This window comes from Mustela erminea, chromosome 5 (genome assembly GCF_009829155.1).
Source record: "Mustela erminea isolate mMusErm1 chromosome 5, mMusErm1.Pri, whole genome shotgun sequence".
NCBI classification, from domain to species: domain Eukaryota; kingdom Metazoa; phylum Chordata; class Mammalia; order Carnivora; family Mustelidae; genus Mustela; species Mustela erminea.
The window spans coordinates 73,516,138-73,534,345 of record NC_045618.1 but is presented as its reverse complement, the minus strand read 5'-3'; the positions used below and the strand labels follow the sequence as shown (position 1 = coordinate 73,534,345).

The following is an 18,208-nucleotide window of genomic DNA, read 5'->3' as shown; positions in this document are numbered from 1 at the left end:
GAGAAGGTTGGAGTGACAGAAATGATCAGTAGAAACCCACATTTCATACAGGAAATGTGACCGTGGTAGGAAGCTGCACCCCCTGGTGGACAGGGACTAAAATATATACATGTTGGCCAGAATCCTCCCCAAGGCAGCCATCTGTTTCACCCCTGACCTCATGAGGCACATGTCAGGCTTCAGGTGACCCTTGGAAGTCTGAACAATCCTAACTAGCAATCCTAACTTCCCAGGTCTATTTTGTTCTTAAGACACTGCCTGATATGGAACTTCTTTAACATAGCATCCCAGGGCATTTCTGTAGTTGGGAGGGTAACAATCTTCAGAAGCATTTTACTACAGTACTTGATATTCTCATGTGTCCATGTGGGCTGGCCTATAACCTATTGACTGCCAGAAAAGGAGCTGGAGTTGAATACAGAAAAAGTAAGAGGAAGTCAAGTCATTGGTGACTGATTCTGTGTTTTTGGCACTTTACGCAATATTTGGAACTGTGACTGTCATTTTTTAAGTACTCACTAAATATTTTTAAATTAAACAAAAATAATGAGCAAATAGCACTTATTTAAAATGCTGTATTTACTTATTCCTAAACTATTAACAAATGCAATAAATACTATTTTTAATAAAAAGTTTCAGAAGTCACACTATCTAATAGTCAAATATTCCTGATTTTTAGAATAATTAAAAAGTGAAAAATAGGAATTTTAGACAGAATAAACTCATACACGGAATCATCAAATCCCTATAGAATGATCTGAGAGTTTATGTTCTCACAGTTTTATTGACTCCAACTTAAGGTGACTAGTGTACGTGAATTCAGCAACAAATACTAATCCTATCTTCTTAATAGGTTTAACCTCAAGGATGCTTTCTATTATCATCCATCTGACACATTTTGTTGCCAAACATTAATCAAATAATTTTTCTCAAAAAGTAAGAAATCAGGATTATCAGAGAAAAGTTCTAGAAACGGCCAAATTTTCTCTAAAGTCCTGTAAGCATATACTCTGGACACATTAGGAAGCTTAGCTCAGCTGTTTTTTGGAGGCTATTCCCCAAACATTCAGGTTGAGGAACATCAGAGTCCATAGTCAACATGGGAACAATTTCCCAGATACAAGTAAAGTAAGAAATTCAGGCCTGGATACTGTTTCCATTCAAGTATCCATTCCCTTCCCCTTCCCCTTCCAAATCACATTGTCAGAGCCTGCCTCAAAATTATGCTAGAAAGCAATTTTAGACAAGCCACTACAAACGTCTCTTCAGATATGCAGGGATGGGGCACGTGGGTGGCTCTTTAGTTGGGCATCTGCCTCCCACTGGGGTCATGATGCCAGGGTCCTGGGATCAAGCCCCACCTCAGGCTCCCTGCTCAGCAGGAAGCCTGCTTCTCCCTCTCCCTCTCCCCTGCTTACGTTCCCTCTCTCACTATATCTTTCTGTCAAATATATAAAAATCTTAAAAAAAAAAAAATCTGCTGGGACAATGCTAAATAAGTTAGGATGATGCTGGTTGAAAATAAACAGTATAGGGGCACCTGGGTGGCTCAGTGGGTTAAAGCCTCTGCTTTTGGCTCAGGTCATGGTCCCAGGGTCCTGGTATTGAGCCCCACATAGGCCTCTCTGCTCAGCGGGGAGACTGCTTCCCTCTCTCTCTATCTGCCTCTCTGCCTATTTGTGATCTCTGTCTGTCAAATAAATAAAACCTTTAAAAAAAAAAAGAAAGAAAATAAACAGTATAACACTTGGATGCAGGAAGTCATTAGGCATAAATTACAAAAATATATATAGTTTCAGGCCAATGAAAGCCTACAGGAGAAATATTTTGCATTTTACATTACACAAGAAGACTGGCACCGCAGTGAGGGAAAATAGTGCATAGAATGATATTGAATGGCTCTGTTAATACATAATTTACATAACAATAAAGTGCAGCAAATTCAACAATTCTATATGATTTGATGTATGTATGTATTTGTGAAGCCACCACTACAATTGAGAAAATGAACATATACATCACCCCTAAAGTTTCTTCATGTCACTTTGTAATCTTCTCTCAACCCTCCTTATCCCCATTTCCAGGGAAACTTCCTGTCATGAATTAGTTTTTATATTTTATAATTTTGTATAAATGGAATCATATGTTTCTTTGTCTGGCTTCTTCTCAGCATAATTATTATGAGATTCTTCCGTAGTCATATTTATCAAGACTTTGTTTCTGTTGCTGTGCAGTACCCCATCATGTGCCTTTAAAACAACTTGTCTATTCACATGTTGCTGACCATCTCGATTAATCCCAGTAAGGCTCTTACAAATAAAGCTGCTATAAATATTTGTGTATAAGATGTTTTATAGACATGTGCTTTCATTTCTGTTGGATCAACTTCTGAAGTACAACATGTGAGTTATATGGTAGGCATACATTTGACTTTCTTAAACCAATCTGTTCTAGTAGCTGTTTTGCAGATTCTCTTGAGTTTTCTGCTCAGACGCTTATGTTGGCTGTTAAAAGATAAGTTCACTTCCCCCTTTCCAGACTGTGTGGCGTTTGTTTCTTCTCCATGCTGTATTGCATTGACTGGAACCTCTACTTCAATATGAAATACAAGTGGTGAGAGCCAAAACTCTCGCCTTATTTCTGAAACTAAGTAGAAAGCATTGAGGTTTTCACCACCAACTATGACATCTGATGTAGGATTTTGGTTGAGCCCTTTTTCATTAAGGAAATTTCCTTCAATTCCTTATTCACTGGGAATTTCTCTCAGGAATGAATCTGGATTTGTCAGAAACTTCTTCTGTACCTATTGAGGTACCTTCCTAAATTGCTCATTCGCTACGTGCCAATCTCTTCAGATATATTGCCGATACGTTGTCACAATAAAATATTAAAAGAAGATATCATTCTCCCAAATTTACAAATAATAAAACAAGTTCAAGGGGCACCTGGGTGGCTCAGTCAGTTAAGCAGCTGCCTTCTGCTCAGGTCATGATCCCAGGGTCCTAGGATCAAGTCCCACATGTGGCTCCTTGCTCATCAGAGAGACTTCAACTCCCTCTGCTTGTGCTCTGTATCTCTCTCCCTCTCTGTCTCTCTCTCTCTCTCAATTAAATAACTAAAATATTTAGCAAGACAGGAAACAACATGTGTTGGAGAGGAGGTGGAGAATGGGGAACCCTCTTACACTGTTGGTGGGAATGCAAGTTGGTGCAGCCACTTTGGAGAACAGTGTGGAGATTCCTCAAGCAATTAAAAATAGAGCTTCCCTATGACCCTGCAATTGCACTCCTGGGTATTTACCCCAAAGATACAGATGTAGTGAAAAGAAGGGCCATCTGTAGCCCAATGTTTATAGCAGCAATGGCCATGGTCGCCAAACTGTGGAAAGAACCAAGATGCCCTTCAATGGACGAATGGATAAGGAAGATGTGGTCCATATACACTGTGGAGTATTATGCCTCCATCAGAAAGGATGAATACCCAACTTTTGTAGCAACATGGATGGGACTGGAAGAGATTATGCTGAGTGTAATAAGTCAAGCAGAGAGAGTCAATTATCATATGGTTTCACTTATTTGTGGAGCATACCAAATAGCATGGAGGACAAGGGGAGTTAGAGAGGAGAAAGGAGTTGAGGGAAATTGGAAGGGGAGGTGAACCATGAGAGACTATGGACTCTGAAAAACAATCTGAGGGTTTTGAAGGGGAGAGGGGTGGGAGGTTGGGGGAACCAGGTGGTGGGTATTAGAGAGGGCATGGATTGCATGGAGCACTGGGTGTGGTACAAAAACAATGAATACTGTTATGCTGAAAATAAATTTTTTAAAAAATCATATATTCCACTAAAAAATAAAAAATATATATATTAAAAAAGCAAGGGAATATTACTAAATATTTTACTTATTTAATTGAGAGAGAGAGAGAGACAGAGAGGGAGAGAGATACAGAACTCAATATAATTATATATATTTAAATATATTTAAAAGGGCAAAAATGAACTATTGGGATTTCATCAAGATCAAAAGCTTTTGCACAGCAAAGGAAACAGTTAACAAAATCAAAAGACAACTGACAGAATGGGAGAAGATATTTGCAAACGACATGTCAGATAAAGGACTAATGTCCAAAATCTATAAAGAACTTAGCAAACTCAACACCCAAAGAACAAATAATCCAATCAAGAAATGGGCAGGGCGCCTGGGTGGCACAGTGGGTTAAGCCTCTGCCTTCGGCTCAGGTCATGATCCCAAGGTGCTGGGATCGAGCCTCGCATCGGGCTCTCTGCTCAGCGGGGAGCCTGCTTCCTCCTCTCTCTCTGCCTCCTTGTGATCTCTCTCTCTGTCCAATAATAAATAAAATCTTTAAAAAAAATGGGCAGAGGACATGAACAGACATTTCTGCAAAGAAGACATCCATATGGCCAACAGACACATGAAAAAGTGCTCCATATCACTCGGCATCAGGGAAATACAAATCAAAACCACAATGAGATATCACCTCACACCAGTCAGAATGGCTAAAATCAACAAGTCAGGAAATGACAGATGCTGGCCAGGATGCAGAGAAAGGGGAACCCTCCTACACTGTTGGTGGGAATGCAAGCTGGTGCAGCCACTCTGGAAAACAGCATGGAGGTTCCTCAAAATGTTGAAAATAGAACTGCCCTATGACCCAGCAATTGCAATACTGGGCATTTACCCTAAAGATACAAACATAGTGATCCAAAGGGGCACGTGCACCCGAATGTTTATAGCAGCAATGTCCACAATAGCCAAACTATGGAAAGAACCTAGATGTCCATCAACAGATGAATGGATCAAGAAGATGTGGTATATATACACAATGGAATACTATGCAGCCATCAAAATAAATGAAATTTTGCCATTTGCAACAACATGGATGGAACTAAAGCGTATCATGCTTAGTGAAATAAGTCAAGCAGAGAAAGACAACTATCATATGATCTCCCTGATATGAGGAAGTGGTGATGCAACATGGGGGCTTAAGTGGGTAGGAGAAGAATAAATGAAACAAGATGGGATTGGGAGGGAGACAAACCATAAGTGACTCTTAATCTCGCAAAACAAACTGAGGGTTGCTGGGGGGAGGGGGGTTGGGGAGAAGGGTTATGGACATTGGGGAGGGTATGTGCTTTGGTGAGTGCTGTGAAGTATGTAAACCTGGAGATTCACAGACCTGTACCCCTGGGGATAAAAATATTTGTTTATAAAAAAAAATAAAAATAAAATAAAAATAAATAAAAATAAAAATAAAGTAAGCTCAAAAGTATCAAGAACTTGATGGCAGAGCTAATACTTCTGAACACAGAGATAGATGACAGAAAAATATCTGTTCCCTAATTTTCAGGTCAGCAAGGTGGGGGAGGCCTGCTAGACTTGCTCCTGCTAGACCTGTGGTTCATATCAGGGGCACCCAGTACTTTTGTGGGCAAAGATTTGAGGACTGTTTGCTTCCTTGTGATTCCTGCCTGGACTCTGAATCCAGACAGTGTTGGCGGCCAGCAGTCCCTCTCCTCTGAGGATAGAAGTTGAGCTATCTCTTCAGCCGCCACTCCTCTCAAGTATTCAAACCAAAGAAGAATATACCTGAAAGCTCTCATCAGCTCTCTCCAGCTCTCATCATCTCTTAAAACAGGCAGAAGCAACTCTAGGAAGTGGAAATCTGAGACAAGCTCTTCTGTTAACAGAGGGAGGGGACCTAGGTGAATGGATTTCAGCTAACACTGTAGATTTCTTCAACCAGATCAACATGCTGTATGGAATTATTACAGAATTCTGCAGTGAAGCAAGCTGTACAGTCATGTCTGCAGGTCCAAGATATGAATATCTATTGGGAAAATGGTACTAATATCAAAAAGTCAATCAAATGTTTGGGTTAGGATCAGCTTGATGATGATAGTCTTTTGCCTTCCAAGATGGGTATTCCCTTTCCAAAAAACTTTATGTCTATGGCAAAGATGCTTCAAAGGATTTTTCTGGGTTTATGCATATTCATCACCAGCAGTTTGATTCTGTGATGCAGCTGTGAGAGGAGGTCCACCTCAACACCTCCCTTAAGCCCTTTATTTTCTTTGTTCAGGAGTTTAATCTGATTGATAGGCGTGAGTTGGCACCTCTTCAGGAATTAATTGAGAAGCTTTTTATCAAAGACAGATAAATGCTTCTTCTAGAACATAGTTCCCTTCCTGCTTCATCTGCTAGAGCTATCTCATTGTTATCTGTTAAAGACTAGTGATACAGACTTTAAGAAAACAGGATAAAAGGCATTTATTGTTTCTGTCTACTGATAAAATTGTTCAAAATGTAGATTGTCCCAATCCTTCAGTGAGAAATTCAAGACACAGCTGACTCTGAGGCACTTTGTGGCCACTCCTGTTATTGTCAGAGTTAGACTGGTTATAATATGTGTTAACTAATATGTAGCCTATTCATTTACTTATTCCTTTACTGAAGAAAATGATTGAGTGCCTTCAGGTAACAGCATAATGAAGATTGAGAATTCCCACCAATACTTTATTAACAAGTTTCCAGAATAAACTACCTAATAAGGCAATCAGATCAGTTTTATTCTGTTTCTATTTACAAATAGAAGAGGTATTTTAAAGTTTCCTTAAGATTTAGAACATTTGGGGATGCCTCAGTGGTTCAGTCATTCAGCATCTACCTTTGGCTCAGGTCATGATCCCATGATCCTGGGATGGAGCCCCATATCAGGCTCCCTGCACCACGGGGAGCTTTCTTCTCCCTCTCCCATTCCCTCTGCTGTGTTTCTTCCCTTGCTGTGTCTCTCTCTGTCAAATAAATAAATAAAATCTTTTAAAAAATTTAGGACATTTGTGTGTTACTTTGCATAACCTTTTAGTTTGAAGTTTGTATACTGCTGTTTCATAGGTAAGATTATATATATAAAGATTATATATATATATATTTAAATCCATAATTGCTGTTCAAATCCTCATATGACCTGTGTGGTATGGGAGTAACCAGAGTTATTTCTAAAATGACTTTATTTTTTTATCTTTACTTGGTATTTTATTCATGTAAACCAATCCAAACTTTATGAGTATGTATATAAGAAATAATTTCTCTAAGGTATATAAGGACAGTCTTGTACATTTTTATTAATTTTTGTTAGAAGATTTTGTATTTTTTTCACTACTGGTATATTTTATCAAATCAATCTGAAATAATGACAGATATTTTGTCATTGTATGAGTGATGTGAATAATCATGTGAAATGTTTTGAGATAGATGCTATATGTGTGAATATACTTGTATGACTTTTTTTCATTTAGTATGTATGACTTTTTTTCATTTATCCATACTGATGGAAAGGTAACTTTCCATCAGTATGGATAACAAAGGAAATTGCTTCCCACCATATAATCTGGCCATCATCAAAGATTGAAGCTTATTTTATTGTGAACAAAACTTATTCAATAAAGTACTATTCTTGGGATGCCTGGGTGGCTCAGTTGGTGAAGCAGCTGCCTTCAGCTCAGGTCATGATCCCAGCGTCCTGGGATAGAGTCCCACATCGGGCTCCTTGCCCCGCAGGGAGCCTGCCTCTCCCTCTGATCTGCCTGCCACTCTGTCTGTGCGCTCGCTCTCTCTCTCTCTCTCTGACAAATAAATAAATAAATAATCTTTGAAAAATAAAGTACTATTCTTTAAAATGAAAAATAAAACAAAACAGACAAACAAGCCAAAAAAAAACCCATTTCCTGTATTTGCCACTAAAGATTGTTGACAGAGGGCACCTGGATGACTCAGTGGGTTAAGCCTCTGCCTTTGGCTCAGGTCATTGTCTAGGGGTCCTGGGATTGAGTCCTGCATTGGGCTCTCTGCTCGGCGGGGAGCCTGCTTCCTCCTCTCTCTCTCTGCCTGCCTTTCTACCTACTTGTGATCTCTGTCTGTCAAATAAATAAATAAAATATTTTTTTAAAAGATTGTTGACAGAGAAAAATTGGAAGAGAGACTGGAGGGTAGCAAGAAGACTTCTTCCAAAGCCTTTGAAATGTTTTAAGACACTCTTTAACAGGCTCTTTATTATATAATTGGAACTAAGAAAGAGATTCAGATATGTGCAGGTTTGGTCCCTTTACCAAAACTGGAAAGGAAATATATTATAATGGATACCCAAACTGCTATTCAGGAACTGACTCCTGAGTTGAGACTACACCATTCCATTCAGACCAATTATTGACACCTGATCTATGCATTGGACTGTGGCAAAAGGGACAAACCATTCTAGGATTTTGTGATTCAGTGATATTGGAGCTCCATTCATGACTAGTGATCACTCTATTCCTTGACAATTGCTTGTGGTGACCTAGTCTAGAGCATAGTTGTTCCAGTTAACAAGTATAAACCTTTCTCAAAAATTTAGAAACAGAATTGCCTTATGATTCAGCAATCCACTTCTGGTATATACTCAAAAATGGGAAGAATTTTCCTATATACCAAAAATATTGAGATGTTTCTGAATTCCTATTTCTAGGAAAAAGGAAAAAGTGGAAGCAACCCCAAAGTCCATCAACAAATAGGAGTGGGTAAACAAAATGGGATATGACATACACTGGAAGATTATTCAGCCTTGAAAAGGAAATAAATTCTGTCACAAGCTGCAACATAGATGAATCTTGAGAAGATAACGTTAAATGAAATGTCACAAAATGACCTATACTGCAGAATCGACCTCTGTGAGATATCTAAACTAGTCAAATTCATGAAAAGAGAAAGCAGAATGGTAGTTCCCAAGGACTGGAGGGATGGAGTGATGGAGAGTTATTGTTTAATGACTACAAATATTTTGTTTTTCAAGACAAATGAATTCTAGAAATCAATGGTGTTGCTCTTGAACAACAATGTAAATGTATCTCATACCTGTAAATTGTACACTTAAAAACTGTTAAAATGGTAAATTGCATGTTAAAATGGTAAAATTTTATAATTAAAAATATTTTAAGACACTCTTTTTAAGATTTCTACTCTATACATCAGCCTTCAGATCAAATATGAGAGTGTCAGAAAGCAAGACCAATTATCAACCATCCATTACCATCCAAAATTTAAGGTACTCCAGGAATGGGGTTAGAGGTGGAAGGAGGGAAATGGAGAGAATGAGGATTTTGGAGTGTGGAACATTAAACGAACAGTGCTGGGAAGTGTGCAAACTGAGCCAGGTGTTGGCAAAAAGTGATTTTGAAGGAGTGTTGAAGTCAAGGACAGGAACGAAGTGGAAATTTCACACTCTGCTCCTTTACAGAGTTCCCATAAGAGCTCCTAATTATGAGCATTTGTGGGTAAGACTGGTGGGAAGCAAGTAAACCTGCAGTGTTGAAACTGAGCACACCTATGCTAGAGGTGTTAATAAGAAGGAACAAATACTAGTACAAACTACATTATAGAGTAGACCTTCAGAAAGTAAATGTGAGTATGGATGACCCAAAACAACCAAACCGAATTAGACTAAACCCTAAACACAACACCCAGCCCCTCACCCATACATCATCCCATCCTGTGGCCTCCCACCAGTGCACACAGGATGACAACAGCAGTGAGCTTTTGTAAGCGGCTAGTGAGCATGCGCAGAGAGTAGACCCACTCTCCCCAATTGGGAGAAATCAAACAAGTTCAGTCAGCACCGTCTTAGAGAAAGCAAACAAAAGAGAGACTCTCAGCACGCAGTCTGGCTTCACAAGATCAAGAGAAGGCCTAAGAGTTTGTACTACCTTGTCCCAGGATATAGGAAACAAATACACCAAATATGATGAAGGTTTAAACTTGAATCAGTTCTCACCTCGATATGATCAAGCATTCAAATCTGTAGAAACTGCACCCTCTCTCATGCTTCTAACTGGACTTAAGAGGAAACAAATGAATAATATAGAAGCATACTTCCTTCTGACTCCATTATCAGGTTTAGAGGAAAGGCACCAATCAGGAGTCATCTTCCTTCTACTGCAGAGGACCTGGCAGTATAAGGAGGGAAGGAATCAAGCCCATTGATGTGTTGGGCTACAGTTCTAACCTCCTTTAGTCAGATGTGATAAGCTGAATTTAATTTGATGTATTTCCCAATAAGAAAAAGCCAGTGAGCAAATAACTCACAACTGTAACTCTGCTAAGAGAAACCACTCTCACCATGACAATTGCCAATTATAGCCATCCTCAGTGAGGAAGACGTGGAGGAACCTTGTAAGGAGCCTACCCTTGAGCAGAGGTGGGAGAATGAGAGAATCAAATATTTACACAACTTCATTAGCTCCATTGATATCTCCACAACACTAGAGAAATAACTTTGTTTAAAAAGAAGGTTGTGATTAACAATGCTTAATTCCATAAAATATGAATATATGTGGCAGGGAGGTTGGTAACAGGTCATTTCTACATTAGCCATTACTCCAAATGACTTTGTGCGCCTGGGTGGCTCAACTGGTTAAACGTCAGCCTTCTGCTCAGGTCATGATCCCAGGGTCCTGGGGTTGTGTCCCGCAGGAGGCTCCTTGCTTGGCAGGAAAACTGCTTCTCCATTGCCTACTCCTCCCCCTGCTTGGGTTCTCTCTCTCTCTCGGACAAATAAATAAATAAAATCTTTAGCGGTAGCTCAGTGGGTTTAAGCCTCTCTCTTCAGCTCAGGTCATGATCCCAGGGTCCTGGGATTGAACCCTGCATCAAGCTCTCAGCTCAGCAGGGAGCCTGCTCCCACCCCCTTTCTCTTCCTGTCTCTCTGCCTACTTGTGATCTTTCTATCTTCTCTATCAAATAAATAAATAAAATCTTTAAAAAAATTGTAAGGTGGCTGATACATACATATAAATATTTTCCCATGTATCTCAGAAAGAAAAGTTTTCATTATAATGGTAACAAAAAATTACAAGTCCAGGAAAAATGGAATTATCTTCAAACCATTGAGCACTATTAAGAAAGAGACACATATAAATGGAAAGAAACAGTATGTTGTAAAATAAACAAATAATCAGACATATACTTCAAGGACTTTCATTTGTCACAAATAAATTTGGAAATTCAATCCAATCATAAAGCTTAAATTAAATTATGAGTAGCAGAATTCTTCTTTCCTTCTTTCCTTAGCACCTAGTGATAATGAATTATGTGAAAAGGTTTGTTCTACCTACTGAAAATATAGCAGTGAATGAAATACAAAATTCTGTCTCCTAAATTCTATGAAAGTGTTTTTGTGAACACATATGAATTTTGTAAATGAGAATAGGTTTCTGAGTTTTATCTGAAGCTCACATTGTCAAACCACTCCCTGCTTGATTTCCCTCAAACACACAAATATTACTAACCATCCCTGGGAGCTAAAGGAAAACCGGTGACAAAATTTCTGAACAAGAAAGCAATCAAAGCACATAGAAATGGCTCTCAAATTTTGTCTGAAATACAAAGGAACAAAATTAATATGAAAATGTAATTAAGTAAAATATCTCAAAGAGCTATTTTAAAAGACGTGTTAAATGATGAACTTAAAAAATAAAATAAAGCAGATCTTTGAAGGAAAATATTGATGAAAGGGGCATGCTCAAATCAAAATATATAAAGTGAAAAAATTACAATCATAACTATAATAAGAATTTTTAGAGACTAAAAGCAATACTAGCAATATTATGTGATCACAGAAATTTCATTTTCATATATGTACTTTCCATATTTCTAAATGTCCAATTGTGTTTCAGGATCAGAAATATCATAAATGCTACTTTTGAAACACAGTGTTTGAGTCCATCCATAATAAGGACTGTTATACTGGTATTGAGTTATTTATAGGAAAGGAGTCTGAATACCAAATGTAAAGTCATCTTTAAAACCCAAATTTCAAAATAAAACATTACTAACTACCTTCAAGAATCCATTAAGCAACAGTCATCTAACAAAATGTTCTAACTCTGTCCAGGTCATCATGAACTTACTCTTCCTCTTACATCCTTTTAATGTCTAATATGTTAGCTTCCACTTGTGGATAAACAACAGCACAAAAGCTACCCTTGCAAGTCTGTGTCAGAGGACAGGGGCTGCCCCAGTCCCAGGTTTGAGTGGAGGCAGCAGGTGCCTGGGAAGCAATGTGTGCTTGCTGTGCAGAAGTACACAGCTGAGTCTTCAGGCTGGGTGTCTCTGATGTACAGGGAGAGATGTTTGGCCGTCTCATTCAATGAAACAATGAGTCTTTGGTCTTCTTTTGTGGCCATGCTTGAACGAATGTATGTAAGGAGCTGGGGACCTTTTCCAAGTTCTTATTTATACCAAGGGAAGTAGTCTGAATAACTGTCTGAATAACTGCAGTTGATAACAGAGCTGCTTCCCTCCTGGACACTCAGGGTAGAAGGATGCTGCTCCACATTCTCTCCCTGGCTGAACCCTGTGTAGAAAGAAAAGGTCAGAGAATAGAGAAGAGATTCCAGGTTATTAAGCTTCAGAATGCTCTTTTTCTACACTAACGGGAGGAAACCTGAGTAAAGCCAGTCTTGACTTCTGAAGAATATCCACTAATATACTCTGAACTCACAGTTAAGCTGCAGCCACAAGAACATCATTAAAGCTCCCATGGATGTCTTCATGGTTCCTCCCAGTTAAGCTCAGGTTCAGAATTGCAGCCTCCAGCCAGCTCAGCTCCCTCTCTTATCAGACTGTCCCTTCTTTCCTCTAACAGAGGACTTTCCCACATTGTCTACAAGCCAATAAGAAAAAGACCCTGCTCCTGCCATAGTCTAGTCCATCAGATGCACTAAAATGAACTCCCCACATGTTCTGCATCAGCACAGGTGCACTGATGTCTTGTGATCACATCTCTAGGGAACTCACTGGGGAAATGCTTTTCTCTTAGCCTGTGCCTCTGAGGGACAAATTTGCATAGAGAAATCTGACATGCTTTAAGAAATCTACTTGAATGTTATGTGTCTTATATAATGCAAACTATTGAAAGACGCAGTAGAAATTCTGAGAAAACATCAAGCTGCAAATTCAGAAAATATAATTATATGAGTTTATTCTTAAAGTGCTTTCATTTTCCCAAATCAAAATAGATGGCATGTCCCCCAAAGCAATGCTAATTGCCTCAGAAGAACTTCCTTTAAAGAATCCACTATTCATCCTGTCATGCTTCCCACTTCCTGGTCAACACGGCTTCACATTCCATATTCCTCCTAAATGCCACAACAGTGTTCTTTCCCCAAGACTCATTGATAAAGTTCTCCAATCCTGTGAGTTTCCAGAATTATCTCTCTCTTCCCAAACCCCTTTCTCATCCACATGAATTTCTTGGAATCTTCTGATGACCTCTGTGAGAAAAAATCCAGAGAAGCATAAACATTGTGTGTGCCCAGGGAATGGTACCAAAAAGAAACTGGTCCTAACGTACTGATCAAGAGAAATGGTCCCTGGGAAACCAAGACTACCTCACTTCCAAGACTAAGACTTTCCTAATTTCTGTGAAATCTACTCTTAGATCCACAAAGAATAAAAGTCATGTGCATCCTCCTCTCCCACCATGAAAGATTTAAAGACAGCTATAGTGAAGAATATCAACTCAAAATATAAATATAAGCATATATATGACATGTGGGTTTTTTTAAGATTTTATTCATTTGTCAGAGAGAGAGAGAGAGAGAGTGAGCACAGGCAGACAGAATGGCAGACAGAGACAGAGGGAGAAGAAGGCTCCCTGCTGAGCAAGGAGCCTGATGTGGGACTCGATCCCAGGACGCTGGGATCATTACCTGAGCCGAAGGCAGCTGCCCAACCAACTGAGCCACCCAGGCGTCCCTGAAATGTGTTTTTATGTGTGGAAAACTTTGATTCTGAGAATCTTCCATTCCATCCTCCACTCCCTATAAAGTAAGAATTCTCAATTCTTCTCTGGGCAAAATCCCCTCTACTGGTGGGAATGTCAATTTTTGCAATTTTTAGGTGTGACCTTCAGAATCTAATGTGACCATTCATATGAATGACTCTCTTCCATGGATTAACTGTTGCATAGATAAGGCCATCCCTTGTGTAAAATTCCATCTCCGTCATGTTTTCATAGAATATACTTTTGCTTATGTCCTAAGAAAACTTCATCTACCATCTTCATGAACTGCCAGCTGCAGGACTCCTAAATACCCAGTGATCATTTTGCATACAGTGTGTGACTTATGCTCATTATACTCACTCTGCCTTCAAGGGATATCCACCAGGGGTAATAAATATAATTGTTATTTTGGGAAAAGTCCTTAGAAACACATGTCGGTGTTCACATGACACCATCACCTCTGGCTTCCTCCTACAGAAGCAGTGAGTGATGTATGAGTTTGCTGGTAGAATCACAGTGGCTCAGCCTGAGTCTTCCTTCCTGAGTTCCTGAGTTTTACACAAATTGGAACTCTTCATTCAGGCATTCTAACTAAATGGACCATAATTTTCTCAGAGCAATGCTGCAGTTATATGGCTGGGCTTGCATTAGACACTTTTTCTTTACCCAACACAATGGCCCTACAGGAAGGAGGCAGGGGAAAGAATGCTAAACTGGAAGTGAGGAAACCCACTTCCTTTCTTGCCCAGCTTATTCACTATCTAATTGTTCCATAATGTCATCTTGGATACGGTCTCTGATGTGTAAAATTACATTGAACTGAAGGATTTCTACGGGCTCTTCCACCTCTAAATTTCTTTTATACTATATAACAATGCAAATATGTATTGAGGACTGGTTGTACACACTGTGGACTGATGTCAGAGTGGGTGAAATTGCCTGCATCATGGAACCCAAAGACCATTTTCACAAGCACATATGATCTAGTGGGTTGGAGGTTGATCCTAACTGACCCTGAGGACTCTTCAGAGACATGGTCCTTAGAATGAGATCCTATCTGGGCTTTCCTTTCTTCTATGAGATCAATAATGTATCAAGGAGAACTATATCAATATTAACATGAAATAAAATGGGACTTTATTCACGGACTGAAAACTCCTCACAGGATGTGGGACAGGGGACTCCATGGCTGAGCCATGGGTAGGCAGGTATTCTTTTGGAAACATATTTCTTATATATATTACATATAACTTATGTATTGTATGAAGAAAAGAAAGAATCTCCAGAATTGAGACAAACTAGAGGAGGCAGATGAGCTTACTAATATGGAAAGCAAGAAGCTCTTTTTAAAACATCCTTATTGCATTCTGAATTCTGGCTTTTCTGTAGAATGTTAGTTTGGAGTTTCAAAATTTCCAGCCACAGATGTGTATACCATTTTTGAGATCATTTCAAAATGAAAATTTGGGAGCTTTACTCAAAAACCAGTGAAAAGGTGTCATTAGATAATGTTGCAAGGGGAGACATTTTTCTAAAATTCTTTAACTTGGGGCATCTGGGTGGCACAGTTTGTTAGGCGTCTGTTTTGGCTATGGTCCTGATCTCAGGGACCTGGGATCGAGCTCCACATCAGGCTCCCTCCTCAGTGAGGAGCCTGCTTCTCTCTCTCCGTGTGCCTACTGCTCTGCCTACTTATGTGTGCTCTCCCTCTCTCTCTTTGTCAAATAAACAAGTAAAAAAAAATCTAAAAAAAGTTAATTAAAAATATAAAAATCTTTAACTGTTCATACATATTAGTTTCATGTCTCTGATTTTAATGTTTTTTAAGATTTATTTATTTATTTATTTGACAGACAGAGATCACAAATATGCAGAGAGGCAGGCAGAGAGAGGGGAGGAAGCAGTCTCCCTGCTGAGCAGAGAGCCTGATGTGGGACACTATCCCAGGACCCTGAGATCATGACCTGAGCCGAAGGCAGAGGCTTTAACCCATTGAGACACACCGGTGCCCCTAATTTTAATGTTTCAAAGACTTTTTTTCTTTTCAACTATCTCAACCAGTTTCAAAGAAAGATGAGGCCAATGTACTGAGGCTTTCAGTCCACATCATACCCCCACACAGGTACGGGCTTCCAATTATCATCTTCCCCATGACTCTTTCACAATGGATGAGCCTACACTGCCACATAATGTCACCCCATGCTCACAGTTTTTCTAGGGTTCATTCCTGCTGTTCGACATTCTGTGGGTGTGAACAAGTGTATAAGGTATATAGCCACCATTATATTATCATAGAGACTAGGCTCACTACAGCAAGTATTTTCTGTGACCTATTGATCCCTGCTGCTCTCCTCAATCCTCAGCAACCATAATCTTTTACTCCCTCCATAGTTTTGCCTTTTCTAGAAAGTCATAGGTTCAGAATCATACCCTACGTAGCCTTTTCACATGGGCTGTATTCACTTAGTAAAATGCTTTTAAGGTTCCCCTATCTCTTCACTCCTTCATGGCTTGTTTCTTTTTAGGAGCAAATCATATTCCATTCTTTGGATGTAACACCATTTGTTTATTCATTTGCTTACTGAAGGACATGCTGTTTTCTTCAGAGTTTTGGCAAATGTGAATAAACTGCCAAAAAACACCTGTGTACAAGGGGGTGCCTGGGTGGCTCAGTGGGTTAAAGCCTCTGCCTTTGGCTCAGGTCATGATCGAGCCTTGCATCAGGCTCTCTGCTTGGCAGGGAGCCTGCTTCCCTCTCTCTCTCTCTCTCTCTCTCTCTCTCTCTCTGCCTGCCTCTGTACCTGCTTGAGATCTCTCTCTGTGTGTCAAATAAATAAAATCCTAAAAAAAAAAAAAAACCTGTGTACAGGTTTGTGTGTGGACATATGTTTTCAACCCTTTGGGTAAAAGGACTCAGGAAGGCCATTGCTAGGTCATAGGATAAGAGTACGTTTAGTTGTGTAAGAATGTACCAAACCACGTAATTGAAATGTCCGTGTAAACACTGCATTTGTAGTAATTTCTTGACGGAATTTACAACACCTTTTGCAGCATCAAAGTCCAGCTACTCCAAAGCAGGCACAGATACCACAGGTGGCCCCACCAGCTGCTCAGGTCACATACAACCTTCTGTGACCCAGAACCTGAGTCTGCATGTATTCCTGCCTGTGTCCTGCTGCCACACCTATCTCTCTGCTCAGGCACTTGCTCGCCAACTTATGGGACTCAATTATAAAAGACAGGAACAAAGATAAAACTAGCATTAATTTCAAGACAGTGAGGGCACAGCATTAAACGAAGGGCAGGGTTCTTTGGGAGAGTAGGGGGCTGTGTAACTGTGCAGGGTCCATGCTCAAGAAGCTGGCTCTGCTCCCAGCTTCAGAGAGTCTGCCCATCTATCGTGTTCAGAGTTTGCAGGGGCACAGACCTTCCTATCAATGCCCTTTTCTCGATATAAAACCCAGTGCAGGCTGGACTCTGTATGTGCTGGAATCTTCCATATGCAAGTTTCAACTTTGGGTTTGGGGTCAACAGTCTTTGTCTATAGCTGCAACAGAGAAGGGGATCATTTGGGGTTGTCCTGGAAGCTTTTGACTCCTTTTTCCAAATTGGGGCTGATTTTACATAATCATGAAAATAGACTCATTCAAAATGGAAGGAAGAAAAATGGATTTTCATGGAACAGAAGGAAACTTCCATGAGCTCTTCTCCACAAGGTGCTGTTTAGAAATGACTAAAATGGATACTTCTGTCAGTGATATATGTCAACACATCATACAAATACTTCAAGGAAATCATTCAGATTTTATGATTCTACAGTCTTCTAGATGAGGTACTCAAAGGATAAGCTCTCATGTCACCTCAGATTCACTAACATTCAATTCCACCAAGTCACTTATGCTCGAAAATCCTCCCTTTATTTGTGAGTAAAATGAACATACCTATTTATAGTGTATTACCTTACTGAAATAGAAAATATATGTAAGGAGACAAGTAGAGTGCCTTACCCTCAATACAATTATTTTATTATGTTTTTATTTCCCATAGTGAAAAAGCTGAACACAAACATAAAAAATGTTAAATACATTCTCCTTACCATTCTTTGAAAATAAAAAAAATCTACGGTAACTAAAAAATTCACTCAGATTCCTCTGTTTGTTCAAGATCTTCTAATTTTTCAAGACGTTTCTATTTGACTAGTTACAAATAATTTATATGCTAGCTGCAGGGACATCTGTCTTCCCAGGGTACTGGAAATGGGCATCTCTGTCACTTGCTCCAACGGTCCCATGGTGGAGCTTTTTACCTGCAAAGGGCTTTCTGGGGGAAGAAACGGACAAGAAAAGTGAAATGACAACTGGCGATGGGTCTAATT

The 18,208-nt window shown here is 39.5% G+C and overlaps 1 pseudogene; it reads left to right on the top strand.

The window, feature by feature from the left end:
- Nucleotides 1-1,099: 1,099 nt before the first annotated feature.
- LOC116590170 lies at nucleotides 1,100-6,177 on the top strand (annotated as a pseudogene).
- Nucleotides 6,178-18,208: the final 12,031 nt, after the last annotated feature.